The sequence below is a fragment of the Pelodiscus sinensis genome, unplaced genomic scaffold (genome assembly GCF_049634645.1).
Source record: "Pelodiscus sinensis isolate JC-2024 unplaced genomic scaffold, ASM4963464v1 ctg86, whole genome shotgun sequence".
Lineage (NCBI taxonomy): Eukaryota > Metazoa > Chordata > Testudines > Trionychidae > Pelodiscus > Pelodiscus sinensis.
In genome coordinates, this window is record NW_027465973.1 from 13,603 (window position 1) to 32,205 (window position 18,603).

Genomic DNA, 18,603 nt, shown 5'->3' on the forward strand with positions numbered 1-18,603 from the left:
AGTCTGGACGCGATGCCCCGACAAAGAAGCCTTTCTTCATCGACACAGGTAAACCTGGTTTCACGAGGCTTACCTGTGTCGATGAAGAAAGGCTTCTTTGTCGGGGCATCGCGTCCAGACTCTCCCGATCTGCCGACAAACAGCTGATCGGCAGATCGGGGCAGCCATTTAAATTTAAATGAAGCCGCGATTATTTTAATCGCGGCTTCATTTCCCTCTTCCGATCTGGCTAATCTACATGCCTCCGTCGACGGAGGCATGGAGTCTGGACACAGCCTAACGGAGGAACAGAAAGGCAAAGGCACTTCAAGTAAACTCCCCCGCCCCTTTTGCTTGCTGCTGGGTCACAACAGCGTTTTACCTGCCCTGTCCAGCCACTCCCTATGGACAAGCACCCCTCACTCACGACCCACAGGGGGAACAGGGTGCAGGGACAGCGCAGAGCCAGAGGGGCGTAGGGAACAGGGGGAGCAGGGTTCACCGTGGGGAATGGGAGGCACAGAGCCAAAGGGGCACAGGGAGTGGGGGGAGCAGGGTGCGGGGTGCAGGGGAGGCACGGGGAATGGGACGCGGGGAATGGGAGGGGCAGAGGGATCGGGGTCCAGGGCAGACCAGGAAATGGGGAGCACAGACCCAGAGGGGTGCAGCGAAAAGGGGCTGCAGGGTGCAGAGGGGCACAGAGCCAGAGGGACGCAGGGACCAGGGTGCAGGGGTGGCATGAGGAACAGGCAGTGCAGAGCCAGAGGGGCACAGGGATCGGGGGGAGCAGGGAGCAAGGGTGGCACAGAGCCAGAGAGTCGCAGGGAATAGGGAGAGCAGGAGGACCAGGGTGCAGGGGAGCGGAGTGCAGGGGCGGCGTGGGGAACGGGCAGCGCAGAGCCAGAGGGGCACAGGGAGCGGGGGGAGCGGGGCAGCCTAGACGCGCCGCGGTCGACAAGGAAGCCTTTGTCGACCGGCGCAGGTAAACCTGGTTTCCCGATCTGCCGACAAACAGCTGATCATCAGCTGGTCGGCAGAGCGCGGTAGCCATTTTAATTTAAATGAAGCTGCAATTATTTAAATTGAGGCTTCATTTCCCTATGCCGGGTAGCCTAATCTACATGCCTCTGACGACAGAGGCATGTAGTCTAGACATACCCTTAAAGGCGCAGCGCCCCTCCCCTTTTCTTTTTTTTTTTTTGCTCAACAACTTTGGTCTCTCCCTTTTTTCCTGTTTTTTGGCGGGGTGTTAGTATTTTTTGTTAAACCATCTGGCAACCCAATCCACAGCAGAGGACGAGGCTGCCTGGACTTCAACTGAGGATTCCCTACAAGCACGTGGAGCGACGGTTCAGACTCAGCGTATGGGGCAGATTTGACAGTCAGAGGCACAAGCTGAGGCTTTGGTGAACTAAATCTGAGCTTTCGGGACCTCTCCGTCTCTTCTTTCTGTGTGTGTGTGGACTGAACTGTTCAACTTTTACTTTTACTTTTCTTTTGACTTATGTTTCCAGTAACAATGGACGTTATCTCTGGGGGATGACATAGCTGGGCTCTGTTGTAAGCATTAGATGATTTGTTTCTTCGTAAGATGTTATCCAGTTATTTAATTAAATCCATTTCTTTAGTTTCTTTTGGAACTTGAATGTAGGGAGGCTGACACCAAGCAATCTTTGCTGAAACTCCTTCCAGACTGAACGCTGGGTCTCCAGTACTGTATGGCCGTGGGAGTGGGCGGTTTTTTTAGGCACTGGAGAAGGGCAGTAAAGTCTCGCCCACCCAAGGTTACACTGGGAACATGAGGGTGTTGCTGGAAGGAGCCTCCGCAGACACCGGGAAGCTGACTGGGGCAGTAATTCCCTTCCCCCTCCCCACCCCCGTCATCTGCAGTTACCAGCCGCCTGTGACCAGCTGTGGCGGCAGAACTTTCAGCTGCAGGAAGCTGCCTTCCTGGAACTGTGTGTGGTGCTCAGCTTGACCCCGTGGTGCAGCAACATGAAGATAAGAGCTGATCTCTTGCCGGAAAAGCTGCTGGTGGTCGTAGTGTGGAAGCTGGCGATTCCAGACTCCTTTCAGTCAGTTTAGAAGGGGGGCCGCATTCACACCAGCGTGCAGAGCCGTTCGTCTCATCTTCCTACAAGGACCGTGACTCTTGGCAGTGTGTGTGAAATATTGGATGGGTTCTGCGGGAACAGGATTCGCTGACTGTTCCGGGGCGATAGAGGCTCTCGGCCACCTGGAGTACTTCGTCATGGCATTGCAGGCGCTTGTGGATTGCCGCGGGTGTTTCACCGACATCGATGCGGGGTGCTTCGGGAGGGCATGTCTTCAGGAACACTGCCGGCAGGAGAAAGCTGCAAGCAGATTCTGTCTTTCCAGACGAGAAGACTCTGGTTGGGGATGTTGAAATGCCCACTGTGATTCCGGGAGATCCTGCATACCATTTACTCCTCTCGGCTCGTGAAACCTAACACAGGAAATCTGGAAAGCAGCAAGGAGCCCTTCTACAGAAGGCTGAGCAGGTGCAGCATGACCTTGGAAAGTGCCTTTGGCAGATTAAAAGCTCCCTGGTGACGCCTTTGTGGCAGGTTGGATCCAAGTGAGGAAAACATTCCCATGGGGATAGCTGCCTGCTGCACACCCCATGATCTTTGCGATGCTGAGGGTGGCGAAATGTGCCTGGGGGAGGCACGGAGAGACAGGAGCCTGACTGACGTGTGCCCTTGTAGCCAAGAAGGCTAACGGCATATTCGGGTGCGTTAGGAGGAGCATTGCCAGCAGATCCAGAGATGTCATTATTCCCCTTTATTCGGCTCTGGTGAGGCCCCATCTGGAGTATTGTGTCCAGTTCTGGGCCCCCCCACTACAGAAAAGATGTGGACGCATTGGAGAGGGTCCAGCGGAGGGCGACCAAAATGATTAGGGGGCTGGAGCATATGACCTATGAGGAGAGGCTGAGGGATCTGGGTTTGTTTAGTCTGCAGAAGAGAAGAGTGAGGGGGGATTTGAGAGCAGCCTGCAACTTCCTGAAGGGAGGTTCCAAAGAGGATGGAGAGAGGCTGTTCTCAGTAGTGACAGATGGCAGAACAAGGAGCAACGGTCTCAAGTTGTGGTGGGAGAGGTCCAGGTTGGATATTTGGAAAAACGATTTCCCTAGGAGGGTGGGGAAGCACTGGGATGGGTTCCCTAGGGAGGGGGTGGAATCTCCATCCCTAGAGGTTTTTAAGTCCTGGCTTGATGAAGCCCTGGCCGGGTTGATTTAGTTGGGATTGGTCCTGCCTTGGGCAGGGGGCTGGACTTGATGACTCCTGAGGTCTCTTCCAGCTCTATGGTTATATGATTTTGAGCAGCCTGATACCAGGGCTTTTATAGGGGTACCGTGGAGGGTGATTTGAATCAGGGAGGCTTTGAGAGAGCATTTTAATAATGAGCCCCAGTAATGTGTATTTCTTTTCAGCTACCTGCTGTGATTCATTATTTGAGTTTTCTTATTTTGCCTAACACCAGTGGTGCACCTGGAGTGGGATTTCAGGTAAGCAAATGATTACCTGCATTGATCTGTTTTACTACCAGCTTCAATCGCTTCAGGGAGGACACAAAGTAAAGACTGGTTATCTTTCGGAGCGCTTGTCGTTATTAAACAGCAGTGAGGACACACAAAAGGCGGGGTGAACGGAGGTAGTGGTACAGGACAGTGGCGGCTGTCATAGGGGTGTGTCAGTGCAGCTAGCGTTTTGGAAGCTGTCTGAAAGGGGGGAGCGACTGGGTTGCGAAGATGCTCTGGAAAGTTGGAAGGAACCTGCGGAAAGAGTTTGGGGAGGACATGGAAAATGGTTCCGCATCAGCGGCCGAGGATGGGGGGGAGAGAGACGAGCACACATCTGTAGAAGTGTGTTGAAGGACTTCAGCCTCTTCTCCCCCCTGACTTTTATCCTCTGCTGATGGGTCTTTTGCACGCGCTCTGCACTCTCCTGTCTGCCCCAGCTTTTGTCTGCAGAAGCACAAGGAACAATACACAGAAGCACGGTTATTAATTCACGTCTAGCCCTGAATCATTACAGTCAAATACAGCTCTTGTAACATAGCGGCCGTGTTCCCACTGACTTTTGGCAATGCACACCTCTTGGCCAACACCCTAAACAGGGTGCGGTCAGCCCCAGTGGGCGGGGGCCTTCAAACTGGGCCCAAGAGCACAGGTGATGTTTCAAAGGGAGCAGTGCAAGTGAGTAGGGGCAAGATGGAGCGGTGGACGTAGTAAACCTAGACCAAGGCTACTCAACTTTGGAAGCCCGGGGGTCCACAATGATACTCCCAGCACATACCGAGGGCCACAACTGAAGTGTGGTTGCATATACATGCAAATATATATGCAAATATATGCAAATAGCTTCTTTCACACAGACAGGCATGAATACACATGAAGGCAAGACTACAGAGATCAAGGCAAGACTACACAACACGCAGGCCCCATTCAAGTCAGTTCTGCTGATATTAATAAAATGCAACAATTACCCGATTTCCACCCATAGGACAGCACTTTGAATGAGCAATGATAGTCCAGGAATTGAACTTCCAAAAGGCATATCAACAGGAGACCATTATAGTGACGACTTTTTTGTTTTGGCTTCACAACAGTCCAGGTATTTAACTACTAAAGCACATATCAGCCCAAACCACACCGTAAACCCAAACCGCACCACGGGCCGCAAACTAACGGGTTGCTGCCAGGGGGTTGAAGCTTCAGCCGGGCGGGTTGTTGCCAGGGTTGGGGAGGGTGTTGAAGCTGTGGTCAGGCTAGTTGCTGCCGCCTAGGATTGGAGCTGCGGGCAGGCGGGTTGGAGATGGGGATGGGCCCGTGGCCACTGTGTCCTGCTGTAGGTTACCAAGCCCTGACTCAGTTGTGTGCTGCTTAAAGCATCAAACTACGAGCCCGAGATCGGAGAACCCAGCCAGGCCAAGGAGCACCCTGAACGGTTAGATCTGCATCTTACTTTATTTGTGAACGAAGCTGCTGCAGGCAGGACGATTACAGACTTTAAAAAGTATCACCAGCAGGCTGACCCGTAAACAGAAGTGAATACGTTAAATCTTCCGCCACTTCGGAAAGGCTGCTGATCTAGAGCATCCCTGCTAGATGCCTGTCCAACCTGCTCTTAAATATCTCCAGGGATAGAGATTCCACAACCCCCTGAGGCAACTTATTCCAGTGTTTCACCACCCTGACAGTTAGGAAGTTTTACCTAATGTCCAACCTCAACCTCCCTTGCTGCAATTGAAGCCCGTTGCTTCTTGTCCTGTCCTCAGAGGCCAAGGAACACAATTTTTCTCCCTCCTCCCTGTAACACCCTTTTAGGTACTTGAAAACTACAATCATGTCCCCTCTCCTTCTCTTTTCTAAACTAAACAAGCCCAATTCTTTCAATCTCCCCTCACAGCTCATGTTTTCTTCGCCTTTCATCATTCTTGTTGCTCTTCTCGCGACCATCTCCAATTCCTCCACATCTTTTCTGAAATGTGGTGCCCAGAAATAGACACAATACTCTAACTGGGGCCTCATCAGCTTATAGTAGAGCAGCAGAATGACTTCTCATGCCTGGCTCATGACATTCCTGTTAATGCATCCCACAATGATGTGTTTTGTTGGGTTTTTTTTGCAACAGTGTCACACTTGACTCATATTTAGCTTATAGTCCACTATGACCCTAGATCGCTTTCTGCAGTACCCCACCTAGACAGTCGCTTCTCATGCTGTGTGTGTGAAACGGGTTGTTCCTCCTAAGTGGAGCACTTTGCATTTGTCCTCATTGGACCTCATCCTATTAACCTCAGGCCACTTCTCCGGTTTGTAAAGGTCATTTTGAATTTTAATCCTATCCTCCAATGCACTTGCAACCCCTCCCAGCGGTGAGGAGTCCTACGGCACCTTATAGACCTGATGCATCTGACAAAGTGGGTCTTTGCCCACGAAAGCTTATGCTCCAACACTTCTGCTAGTCTATAAGTGTAGCCAGACAGACCCCCTCCCCCTTGTCACATCAAGCTTGCTTGCCCTCTGAGATGTCTGTATACAGGGCAGAGAAGGAACAATAAGGAAAATCAGCATAGCCATTAAGCTTTGATCTGCTTTGATGCGAGATCAGGATATGCGAGTTTTTCTCTGACTCTGAGTAACGATTAAGGCAATAAGCTGAGCTCAAGGCTGCAAGAAGTGCCCGGCTGGCACCCATGTTGATACGAACACACACAGCCGTCCCTGGGAGAGGAATGCCCCACCGAGAAAAGAATGCCCAGTACTTCCAATTTAATCCTCTCAACTCTCTCTTACAAGTGTAAATTAAGTTCACAACTCCCTTGTAAGAACTGGTGTCACAAAAGACAGACCAGCACCATTTGGCATCACAGATAAGAAAGAGAAATACGTGACCCAATGGGTATAAAGGTGGGTACAGCAGCGCACTCACTTTTGAGTGTCATTCTACCCTCTACCTGCTGGTCGGGTTAGGTGTTTGACCTCCCGAGGTTCCACGGGGACGCCCACCTCGTATTTTTGTCTTTTTGAGGAATTGAGGGACCGATCCTGGCCTGACACGCTAGGACCGAGCGACGCAGAAGGGGGTAAAAATTGTACCTGTATGTGTCCTTTTGTTTTAGTGCATGCATAGAATAGAGCTCTTTAAAGATTAAGCTGTCATTTGGTACCATTATTTTCTATTTCCTATCTTTATTTTTCTTTGTAACCATTTTTTTTAAGATCTATATATACATATATATTTGCCAGCAGTTAAGAAATAGAATAGCCATTGCAACCATATGATTTATAAGCTTCCTCAATAAACCTGTAACTGTTTAAGCTTTAACCTGACTCCTTCAGTTGCTGTAACAGAACCAGGCACAATTTAAAAGAACTTCAGCCGGTCTTAAGGGACAGATATAGGGAGAGCTTGGGCGTTTGGATTTGTGTCACTCCCAGGTGGCAGATCCACTGGGGCACCTTTCAGTCTTTCCCTAAGGCTGCCCACTGCGAAGGAATTACGAATTCTAGCAGCTGAAATCCAAGGTGTTATAAGCTCTCCCTGTAAACTTATTGGGCGCCTGTCAACCTCCTCCAGGGTGCCTGCTGCAAGGGACCCCGGTCCCAGCAGTTGAAGTCTTGGGTGTATAGCACATACACACTGCCCTGACCGTCGGCTGACAATAAGGTGCCACAGGACTCCTCGCCGCTGCCAGCCCTGTGCTCTTGGGAAGGCAGGGAGTGGCACTCATGGAAAACAAACCCTCTCCCCCAGGCCTCTGCTTGAAATCACAGACAAAGCAATGGAAAGGCCGGGGAAGACCCAGCTAAACTACTCCAGACAAGGGGGATAGAATTAAGAAAACAGTCCAGCCTCCTCTACATGGAAGACAGAACCTAGAGACATCTCCATTAGCATCCAGCATGGAGACCAGCTCTTCCAAAGCAGGATCCGCACTGAACTCTGGGATACCGAAAGCAGAGAAGCACGGCCTGATGGAAAATCTCTGCTCCAGATGCTAATGAACCCAGGCCTGCTCACACCCAAATTAGTCATGATCAGACCCATTCTAGTCATGGATCCTATTGACATCCAAAAACTGAAACTGCCTAGTTGCTTTGTGAGCTCCTTCAAGGAGCATCACCCACAGCCAGGGGTGCTTGGTGCTCAGTCTATTGTCTCACCTCTGTTTACCCAGAAACAAATCCAGTGTCCTCCTCCAACTATTGTCCTGAACCTACAAAAACTCCTACCCGTGCCCAAGAAAAACTGCTCTGATACCTGGATTTAAACTGTGTCCGTTCCATTGAGACGTCTTCATCTCCTGCCTGATCGTGCTGGGGGCTCTGCTCTGCTTGTCTCCTGCCCTCTGGACCCCCGGCTCCTATCACCACCTGGGAACCCCGTTTAGTGTAAGCTCAACGGAGAGGTGAGTGTCGCGAGAATCACAGGTCCGATGATGCATACCCAAGGGGGGAAAGACAGAACCAGGTGGACAGTTTTAGCAAATAAAAGGATATTTATTTATGACGGTGATGAATTTATAGTATTTATTATATTTATTCTATGATTTCTAATTAAACGTGTCAGAGATATAAGGATGGGAATGGCAAGGGGAATAGTCTCTATTCTAACAATATCCAGCTACACTAATTAAATAACTACAAACTCTATGTACTACCCAAAACAACTACAACACTAAGCTTATACAACAAAGAAAATCAAATCCTACATACCAACGTACACAGCACACGGAACATTTCAAAGATACCGGTTCAGTTGCGAAGGCCTTGGTTACGCCCGAGAGTCGGGGGAGGTGGCTGGTCGGTTGATCAGGCCGGCAGCGCTTTGGAGTATACGGGAAGGCACACGCACGGTGGTACGTGTGTTGCGAAGACCTCCTCGAGCAAACTGTGCGATAGGTATTTATCCGCAAATCTGCACATCGCTTTTCTGCGCTTGTATATTACCATGTATGGCCCAATGGTCACCAAGTGGGGGGCCTGTGTCCCAGGGGTTGGGCCGAAACTGTGCAGGTTTCATGCGACCAGGTAAGCCTGGCAGTTCTCAGGCCAAGGTGACGGGTGGGAGAGTCTGAAGCTATTTTCCCCTTTTCACACCTTCCCTTTTTCTAAAGGCAATGGTATGCAGGAAGGGTGCGGCCGGTTTCTCCCAAGGAATACTGCAGCCCACTATAGCAAGAGCGGCCTGGCCAAACTTTTTTACTGGGGGAGCAGTTTTTTTCTACCAGTGAGGTCTCTCTCTCCTCCCGCCCCCCGCCACTACCTCTCTCTAAGCATAGTCTCCCGACCCTGCCCAGTGTAAACTGTTCTATGGTTAGCAAGCCCTAACATTTGTAATCAGTTCCAATTTAGATTTAATATTGTAACTGCTTTCTGTGTTTGGCTCCTCATATATATATTTTCACTACCCAGAAATAAATCACTTTCGTTGTAAGCAGGATGCGTCTCTCACTTTTTCTTTGTCTTTGATCATTCTCCCTCAGGGGTGTTGTTTGGGCTTCCCCATTCGCTCTGCAACAACCCTTCTTGTACCCAAGCTAAAGATCCTTGTAGGGCCCCAAACATCCTGTGGGGTTTGATCATAGCGTGGTTTACCAGCGAATGATTGTGGTGTGAAAGTGGAGATAGGGAAGTGCTGGACCTGGGGGCATATGAGGATAACAGGTTAAAGTGCTGTTTAATCCAGCCCTCTGAGTCCAAAGGCACAGGAGGGTGCAGTTTGGCATCGCTGTGAAAGCAGCCTGCTGAGTCCAGGGACATATGAGGGGTCAGCGTGTGAGTGCTGATGACCCAGTCCTCTCAGGCGTGCTGTAAGTGGGGGTGCGTGTCTGTGTGTCTTGCTAAGGTGGGAAGCACCCCGTCCTGAGAACCTACCCCCTGCAGGAGAGCTCCAATGGGAGGGGGAATTGGCAGCAGGGAGAATTCAGCTCCATATGAGAGCACCAGTAAGCACAAGCCGCACACGGATAGAATTGTTAACTTTCCCCCCAACCCCATAAGAATAACCCTAATCAATGAACCTACCCCAGCGTATTGGGCACATCTAGTAACACTACACAATCATGCCGCACATGGGAAGAAGGACACAGTTGTTCATGTGAGGCCTCAGAAAATTGGGCCTAGAGCGGTTATGCTAAAACAGACCGAAAAGAGGCTAACAAAGGTTTCTGGGTAGGCCCTGAGCAGAACTGGAGACATGACTCTAGCAGGGGTGTATTTTAGATACTTGCTTAAGCTGCAAAAGGTGCGATCAGTGGAAAGCTGCATTCTTGTACCTGCTGTGCTGGGGGAACGGCTTGTTTGGAGAACTGATAAGAAAACTCCCTAAACTCCCTGTTTCTGTTCTCTGCCTGTTCTTAACTCCCTGTCTCCCGGTTTTCTGGTGCTTGTCTCCTGTGCTGATAAGAAAGTTGCCGAGGCATTATGAATTGCTTAAGGCCACAGTGTATAGTTGGCTAGAAATGCATGAATACTAAAAGTTTCTGACTGATAAGAGGGGGGTGGGTTGCTTGGGTGAATAGTCTATGACGCGACGGAACTGTCTATATAAACCTACTTGTTATTGAAATCGTGGCTGGTTCTCAGTGAAGACGGGTCGCTCTCTATTGTCGTGTACACGCTTCAATAAAGAGCTTTGTGATTGGACCTTGCTGGTGTTGCCTGTCTCTTTGCGGTCAGACAATAAACCGAAGCCATCAGGGTTCGAGTCCCCGACAAATTTGGCACCCCAGATGGGACTTGTCTGACTCTCCAGCGCGGGATCAGACTTCCAAGCAATGCAGCACACATCCTCCGGCTTTTGAGGATCCTTGCCCGGTGGCCTGATCCCTGCGTCGGTGATAAGGCGTATCCTGTGAACCAGCCAAAGCCCGTAGAAATCCAGCAACGTCAACCTACCCGTTGTGTAGGATCTAGGTCTTCAGGGTTCGAATCCCTGAAAAGGTAAGCGAGCGCTCGGTATTGAGAGGTCGGGATTCGAGTCCCTTGACCGTTGAAAATGGGAGAAGTTGGCAGTAAATGCCTGGGGGACGCCCCGTTGTCCCTGATACTCAGAGATTGGAAGGGTATCTCTGGAACAACCGGTTTAGCTAAGTCAAAAATGAGAAATTTATGTCAAATTCAATGGCCTTCCTTTACTGCCCATTTGTCCCCGACTAAAGACTGGCCAGGGTGTGGAACATTTTCCGCAGAAAGGATGAATTCCTTAAGAGATATACTGGTCAATCTTAGACCGGGACAAATGGATTATTTGTTTGTTTGGTATAATTATAAGCCAAAAGAGGGGCCAACGGCCTTTGAAGCCGTCTGTATGGAAGAATCTAGCAAATCTCCCCCACCCTATGTCCCGGAAACACAGCCAGAAAATGAGGAGTATCTTCCCCTTTGCGTACCGAGGTGGCAGAGTCAAAGACATGTTCAGGGAGATGGGAAGGAGAGTAAGGAGGAGAGCTTCTTTGAGGGGTCTTCTGGGGACCCACCAGGTAGTTTCATGCTTCCTTTGCGAGCCTACCCTGTTCCCCAGAGTAATGGACAAGCTCAAATGGTGTTTACCCATATTGCGTTCACAACAACAGATTTACTTAATTGGCAGCGTTCTATGCCATGCCTTCAGGACAATCCCGAGAACGTTTCGAACCATTTTCTCTGTCTATCTACCAATATGGGCAGATGTGAATCAGCTGTTGGATACCCTCCTAACCGAGGATGAATGTCAAACGGTTAAAGAAAAAGCTGCAGCATATTACCAGGACCAAGCTTGGGGAACCATGCCCACCTCTGAGCCCAATTGGGATCCGAATGGAGCTGGGGGAAAGGAAAGTTTAAGTCGTTATCGACAAGCTATTTTGCATGGGCTAAGGGCAGCGGGAGAGGTTACCCCTAACTGGGGTGAGGTTACTGCTTGTGTCCAACTCCCTGATGAGCACCCCTCCGATTTTTGTATGCGATTGACTAATAAAATTAGAAAACATAGTAACTTGGATCCTAAGTCAGACTCTGGAAAAGAAATGATAAAAATAATTTTTATGGCACAGTGTGCGGAGGATATTGCAAGAAGGTTTAGGGAACACCCGGACGGGATGCAAGGGAAAAGCTTACCCGAAATGGTTAGCATTGCGACACAGGTTTACAACGGAAGAGAGGAGAAGAAAAAGAAAAAGAGAAGGAAGGAAAAACAGAAGGATATGAGGGATCAAGCGTCGCTGTTGGCAGTGGCCCTGTCGGGAGGCAGAGGAGGGGGCCGCGGGTGGAGTCGCGGGAACTGGGGAGGACCTATTGGAAGGGGAAGGGGTGGAGTAGCTAGAGGACGAGGACGCGGAGGTAGTATGGACCCTGGCTGCAATGCGTGCCACTATTGTGGTGAGGTAGGACACTGGAAAAGGGAATGCCCGTTCAGACCAAAATCTAATTACAAGCCTGAGATGATGGGTCAGTTCTCTGTGGATCATGAATGAAGGGAGGCGCCGCTCTCCTAGGATCCTGAGGTTTATGAGGCCGGAATAATACAGCTTAAGTGTGATGCGCCATTTCCAGTGGTTCCCCTTAAATTAGGACAAAAGACTGTTGAATTATTAGTGGATACAGGAGCCTCTCATTCGGCTATATCTGAGGGAGCGGCACTGAAGGGTGAAGTGGAAAAACATGTAGTGGGAGTCACTGGTAAGCCTGCACGTCATGTCATGACTAATGCTTGTATGGCTACATTGGGTCCTATTTCTGTTCAGCACTCTTTCCTGTTAATGAACAGTCCGGTAAACCTACCGGGAAGAGATTTGTTGTGTAAACTGCATCCACAAATGATTTGTACTCCCGAAAGTATTTCCCTTTGATTCCCGGTGGAAAAAGCTTATTTGCTGACACAACTCGCCGGCAGCAACTGTGAAATACTTCCCCTCCGAGTTCAAAATGAAATGAACCCTATAGTGTGGGGAGGGAAACATGACGTGGGCCTGGTAAAATCTGCCTCACCTTTAAATCCGGTTGTGAAGAGCACTATGCCTCCCCCTGCTCAGAGACAATACCCTCTTAAAATCGAGGCTCTACAAGGACTTGAATCCCTTGTACAGGATCTTAAGAAGAGAGGAATTTTAGTGCCGTGCATCTCTCCTTGTAACACCCCCATTCTAGCTGTAAAAAAACCCACAGCCTGGCCCTGATGGAAAACCTGTCTATAGAATGGTGCAGGATTTAAGACTTATCAATCAGTATGTGATTCCAGAACATCCTGTAGTACCGAACCCAAGCACTATTTTGGCAATGGTACCGCCGGAAGCGGAATGGTTTACATGTATGGACTTAAGGAACGCTTTCTTTTCTGTACTGGTTGCCCCAGAAAAACAGTATCTTTTTGCATTTACTTGGGGGATCCCCAGTACAGCCAGGAAAGGGACAACTCACTTGGACTAGAATGCCCCGAGGTTATGTGGAAGCACCGGGTGTGTTTGCCAGGGTTTCAGCAGAAGATTTAAAGGATGTCCAGTTGCCGACTGCCTCTACTTTGGTGACCTATGTTAATGACACTTTGGTGGCTTCAAGAGAATAATAAGCGGGACTCTGTCTATTTACTTAATCAGCAGGCACTCAAAGGCCATAAAGTCAGCCCCACAAAATTACAGCGGGCCCAACAGGAGGTAAAGTACCTCGGGTATACATTGGGTCCTGGAATACGTAGTCTGGATCCTAAGCGGATTGAAGCCATGGTTAATATCTCGTTTCCCACCACGAAGCAAGGTATGCGGGGCTTTATTGGCATGACTGGATTTTGTTGCCCTTGGATTATTTCAGCTGGAAAATTGCTAAAATCCTTGCATGAACTAACAAGGGAGGAGGCTAAAGAGCCGTTACATCCCAACTCTGAGCAAATAAGAGCTTTTAAAGCACTAAAGGAATCTCTCATCCCCAATTACAGCAAGCCTTTTGACTTGTATGTCCATAAGGTAAAGGGAGTGGCCTCTGGAGTACTATCACAACCTTTTGGAAATGCTCCTAGGCCTGTTGCATACCTTTCAGGACAATTGGACCTGGTGGCTAAGGGACACCCAGGCTGCCTTAGAAATGTGGCAGAGGCTGCACTATTAGTAGAAAAGGCTCAAGAAATTGTTTTGGGACACCCTCTAACTGTTCACACTCCACATGCTGTAGCCAGCTTGTTGAACTCTCGGCAGCACCAACATTTAACTCACCAGAGGCTGTCTAAGTATGAGGTAACTCTGTTAATGACTCATGGCGTTACCTTAAATAAATGTGCAAATTTAAACCCGGCTTCCCTACTACCCCTTGAGGAGGGTCAGGAACAAGTACATAATTGCCTGGATCAGGTATCCACTCCGCGACCTGATCTTACTGATGTTCCTCTATCTGATCCGGAATTAGACTTGTTTGTTGATGAATCTGCCGTTGTTCGGGATGGAGTTTGACATTCTGGGTACACAGTTACAGATGGACATACAGTATTAATAGGAAAACCCTTGTCACCTGGGACAAGCGCTTAGTCAGCCGAATTGCAAGCTCTAACAGCTGCCTGTTTGTATGCTAAAGGAAAAAGGGTTAACATTTATACTGACTCTAAATATGCCTTCGGCGTGTGTCATGCTACTGGAGCCATTTGGAAAGAGAGAGGATTTATTACTTCCTCGGGGTCACGGGAAGGAAATAGCTGAATTATTGCAAGCCATTTGAGTCCCTCAAAAAATTGCAGTTATTCACTGCAGGGCTCACACCAAACAAACGAATCCCGTGTCAGTAGGAAACCGCTTTGCTGATGAGGTTGCTGAGGCAGCCGCCTTACAAAGTACTCAGTTAGATTTATGTTCCCCTCTAGTAACCTGGCAGCCACAGGCCCCAGATACTAAAAAAGTAATCTGGGAGAGATGGGGAGCTCAGCCCAACTCATCAGGAATTTTGGAGTGTGATGGTCGTTTTGTTTTACCCAAAAGTCACCAAAGTGAGGTGGTGCAACAAATTCACAAAAACGCTCATTTAGGAGCAAATAAAATAGCCCAAATTTTATTAAGACAGTTTGTTGCTCCAGGACTTCATAAAGTAGCCAGGAGAGTAGTGGAAAAGTGTGCCCTGTGCCAGCAAAGTAACCCAAAGGGTATAATCAAACAAGCACCGCTTGGTGGGCGCAGGTGGGCTCATAGACCTATGCAGCATGTACAGGTTGATTTTACTGATTTACCTCCCTCTGAAGGAAAACGGCATCTGTTAGTTATAATAGACCAGCTCATTGGATGGGTGAAGGCATTTCCCACCGCCCGAGCTACTCCAACTACAGTTTGCAAGGTATTACTTAGTGAAGTTATACACGGTTTGGCCCTCCTGAAATAATTGACTCTGATCAAGGTACTCATTTCACAGCAAAGATCTGTAAAAAACTTACCGAAGCTGTAGGAACAAAATGGGCTTTTCACGCTCCCTGGCACCCCCAAAGTTCAGGCCGGGTGGAGCGTAGGAATGGAACTTTGAAAAATCTCTTGACAAAATTATGCCAAGAACTCTGAAGCATACAAGAAGATTCCGCTTCAGCCTCAGTGGTTAGGACCCTTCGAAACTCTTCTGGTGAGCCCTACTGCTATCCGGGTAAAGGAGCTCCCCAATTGGATCCATCATACCAGAGTCAAGAGGAGCACCGCTAGGGAACCTGACCTGGTAAAGGGTTCCCCAGAAGCAGACGACGTCGGACTTCAAGGGAGCCACGCACGTTCACCCCACCGCGAACCGGGTGAACCAGAAGCAGACGACATCTGTGCCCGAGGCAAATAGACTGCTTCCCCCTTGGGCGACCTGAAGCTTCGACTGAAAAAACCTTAGATTGGTGGTGTCCTTTCCCGGAAGGATGGCCCCGTTTCTTTGCCTGGGTTCTTATGTTTTTAACCTGTTTATTATTTGTTGTCTTTCTTCTTTGGTGGTATGAAATGTAAAGGCTTCAGAATCTAATACCTTCATACGTCTTGCTCACGAAATGAAAGCTCGTATGCCAGCATCTCATAATGCTTCGTGCTGGGTATGCTCTTTAATGCCAGTAAATAGCCAGAAAAGTCTTCCCATGATTCCCATTCCCCTAGTGCAATGAATATGACTTGGACCCCATCCTGGAAGAATTCTTCTGATAATCTAAACAGAACTTGGGCTGAGACTGGAATTCCTGAAAGCAAATATCTCATTGGCAAGGATTGGCAAGTGGTGCCTCCTGAAAAAGGAAAAAATAGCACTAGGGAACAGCGAGTGTGAAGCCTATTTAACGGCACCCAATTCAGAAGCAAGAAAGGTCCTGGTATTTCTCTCCTGGATGGTGCGACCTCTTGCACCTTCGAGTGGTAAAATTTTCCTGGTCAAAAATGTAGTATACATGGGGACGAGCACTTTCGGTACGAGGGTCACAAACTAGTTAAATATTATGTTGTTAATTGCACACTTAAGTATAGCCTGCCAAATCATACTATGTGCCTATGTGTGGAGAAATCCCTGTGATATTATACTTTGTATTAAGATCTTGTCCTTTTAGATATATCTTTAAGTGTTCTTATAGAATCTCTGTAACATTTCTCCTATAACTTGGTATTAAGATATATAGATCTTGTAAGAGAAAATGTCTTTTGAGCTCTCCCCTTTCCTTGATTGTCCTGTTGAAATGAATGAGGCGTGAATGGAGAATGAAAGGGGAGCACCTCCAGCAGCAGTTGCAAGGGTGGAGAAGGTCTGGGAGCCAGACCCAAGACAATACCTGCAAAGTGAGCTCATTAAGAGACTGGACAGACAGACACCTTGGGAGTGAAGCAGCAAGTGCCTGCCCTTGGAAGAACTCTCTTTGAAGCAGCATTAAGAAAGGCAAGGTGATGACTAATTGGCTGCATGAGAGGGATAAATAGGAGGCATCTTGCAGAGGGACCCCGGGTTTTCGTCTTGTCAACATGGAAGCATCGATCCGGATCTGCAGAAGCCCGGCTCCACCCCCTCCCCCATCTAACTCACCTGGCCAGTGCAGTTAGGGGGAGCAACTTTTGGTAACAACAAGACGGAGTGTGCTTGTGTGTGTGTGTGTGAGAGAGTGCATGAGTGTGATGTGTCATATGCATATGATAAGTATTGATTATTCTATGTGTGTTCAATAAATGTGGCATGTTGCCTTATCCCCCTGAAAAAGATCCCGAGCACTTCTTTTAAGTACAACATTTGCTCCGCTAATAAGTCTAAGGCTAAATTTTCCCTTCTCCCATCTTGGTCGGAATGGTACACAATTAGGCTTGAAAGCAATGCTACCTGGTCCAAAATTTTTCCGACCCTTTTTGGGGTATACTGGGTAACAAGGCAACTTGATTCTTCCTCCCTCATGGAGCGGTTCCTGCTATTTGGCCTGGTTAGAGCCACCTGTAGTTTATCGCCCTCATCTTCCCAGGGAAAAAATTAGAAATGTAAGGGGTGCTGAGACAGATGTTAAGGAATCTCTTCCTCTTACTTGGCGGGCTCTGAATGATTGGACAGTCGCTTGTGCCGGATTTCCCTTTGCCTGTGAAGGGGTCACCTGGCGAATAGGAGAAGGAATAATGAGACTCCGGGGGGGCTTGAAAATAAGGGCAAATTCCACTGCCGAAGCCCTGATGGATTTGGCAACTGAGCAAAAGAGATTAAGGCAAATGGTTCTCCAAAATCGCTTGGCGTTACATATTTTGTTGGCCTCTCAGGGAGGAACATATGCATTGATCGGGCAAAAGTGTTGTGTATGGCTGCGTCTAGACTGGCAAGATATTGCACAAAAGCGACTGCTTTTGCGCAAAAACTTGCCAGCTGTCTACACTGCCCGCTTGAATTTGCGCAAGAGCACTGACGTTCTAATGGAAGAATTCAGTGCTTCTTGCGCAAATACTTTGACGCTCCCGCTCAGGGATAAGCAGATGACCATTTTGCGGGGCCCCAGGGCAGCACAATTTCGCGGGGCCCCCCTTTGCCCGCGGGGCCCGGGGCGGCCGTCCCGCTCGCCCTGCCCTATATCCACCCCTGGGGATAAGCCCTCTTGTGCAAGAATACTTGCACAAGAGGGCCAGTATAGACAGGCACCTTAATTTTTTGCGCAAGAAAGCCCGATGGCTTAAATGGCCATCGGAGCTTTCTTGCGCAAAAGCCTCCGTGCCAATCTAGACGCTCTTTTGCGGAAATAATTTTTAATGGAAAAACTTTTCCGTTAAAAGTATTTCCGCAAAATCATGCCAGTCTAGACGCAGCCTATATGTTCCTGAAGTTAACACAACTTGGGAAAAAGCTAACCATCTTATGCAAGTAGCTAAGAACCATGGAGGGGAGCGAAAGACTTGGAGTTCTTGGTGGAGTAATTTCTTTAATTGGTTTCCCAATGCTGGGGGTTGGCTCCTTAATTTGCTTCGCAGTGCTGTCATCATTATTTGTCGACTGGTAGTTTTGTATGTTATTACCCGATGTGGAAGTTGAATAGGCACCAAGTTGTGCTCCTCTAAGCAGTAATTTGTCCCTCTCTCACTACTGCAAGTATGTCCCAAGCGTCCCCTTTGTGGCACTCTAGGGACAAAGGGGGGACTGTTAGGCCTCAGAAAATTGGGCCTAGAGCAGTTATGCTAAAACAGACCGAAAAGAGGCTAACAAAGGTTTCTGGGTAGGCCCTGAGCAGAACTGGAGACATGGTTTAAGCAGGGGCGTACTTTAGATACTTGCTTAAGCTGCAAAAGGTGAGATAAGCGGAAAGCTGCATTCTTGTACCTGCTGTGCTGGGGGAACCGCTTGTTTGGAGAACTGACAAGAAAACTCCCTAAACTCCCTGTTTCTGTTCTCTGCCTGTTCTTAACTCCCTGTCTCCCTGTTTTCTGGTGCTTGTCTCCTGTGCTGATAAGGAAGTTGCCGCAGTGTATAGTTGGCTAGAAATGCATGAATACTAAAAGTTTCTAACTGATAAGAGGGGGGTGGGTTGCTTGGGTGAATAGCCTATGACGCGACGGAACTGTCTATATAAACCTACTTGTTATTGAAATCGTGGCTGGTTCTCGGTGAAGACGGGCCACTCTCTATTGTCGTGTGCACTCTTCAATAAAGAGCTTTGTGATTGGCCCTTGCTGGTGTTGCCT

The 18,603-nt window shown here is 48.7% G+C and overlaps 1 long non-coding RNA gene across 1 annotated transcript; it reads left to right on the top strand.

Moving 5' to 3' along the window:
- The first annotated feature begins 9,994 nt into the window (after window positions 1-9,994).
- LOC142825594 (uncharacterized) lies at window positions 9,995-18,591 on the top strand. The gene is made up of 2 exons (XR_012899976.1): window positions 9,995-10,456; window positions 14,706-18,591. It is a non-coding gene; the product is annotated as an uncharacterized LOC142825594 (long non-coding RNA).
- The last annotated feature ends 12 nt before the right edge of the window (window positions 18,592-18,603 follow it).